Genomic DNA, 1,037 nt, shown 5'->3' on the forward strand with positions numbered 1-1,037 from the left:
TGTAGAATGGAGCTTCTCTGTGAATGCAATGTCTGTCTGACAATATGAGATAGGTATCAGTCACTGCACATTGCCAAGCCTGTAACATCACAATAAGTAGTTTCCCCTGTCTTACTGGAAATTATATGATAAAACATTTTAGCTCTATTCTTCTTGTGTAGTAATGGGACTTAATTTTATCTTCGACAAGACCACTTCATTTCATTTTTATGCTTTAGATGATCCATCCCGTGTGGAGTTTGCTGGTCTCCCATCGGGCGCCTCCCCTGGTGGTGGATAGGGGAATGCTCACCGGATATGGTGGGTAATGGGGAAATAAAATACCCGGGCTGGACCAAAACAATCAACTGCTGCCTTGTAGTATGATTTAAGCTTATCAAAGGCTAAAGAAAGAAAACAATGAGTAAAAATTACCTGGTCCTCCAGGTAGAGGTTGTGCAGTGGGCCAGCTCCTCACTCACATAAAAACCTAAAAATGCTAAAAAATCTAATAATTGGATCTTTGGACGAGGAACTGGCGATGAGAAACGGAAAATAGTGCTTGGATGCTGGAATGTGCAAGGTATTTCAACTAAAATAAATTTACTACCTGCAGAACTTGAGATGTTCAACATGGATGTTGTCGTACTCTCTGAAACAAAGAAGAAAGGCCAAGAAGAAGAAGAACTGGATAATTATGTACATACCTGGAGTGGGGTATCAAAAGCAGTAAGAACCAAAGCAGGTATCTCCATTATGGTAAAGAAATCATGGGAAAAAATCATGGAAAAAAAGAATCACAAATTGTCCAATCATCAATCGACATATTATAACTGTTGAAATGACATTATGTGCTAGGGAATTTGTGATTATTGGCATATATGCACCCATGAATGACACAAAAGATAAGGAGAAAGACACATTCTGGGCCACCCTTAGGGAGACTATTGAAAAACCCCAAGAAGAAAGGAACTCATTGATCATGGGAGACGTGAATGAAAGGGTAGGAATTAGATAATCCTGTAGAATAGTAGGAAAACATGGAGAGGATGAATATA

This window comes from Schistocerca serialis, chromosome 4 (genome assembly GCF_023864345.2).
Source record: "Schistocerca serialis cubense isolate TAMUIC-IGC-003099 chromosome 4, iqSchSeri2.2, whole genome shotgun sequence".
In the NCBI taxonomy this organism is placed as follows: domain Eukaryota; kingdom Metazoa; phylum Arthropoda; class Insecta; order Orthoptera; family Acrididae; genus Schistocerca; species Schistocerca serialis.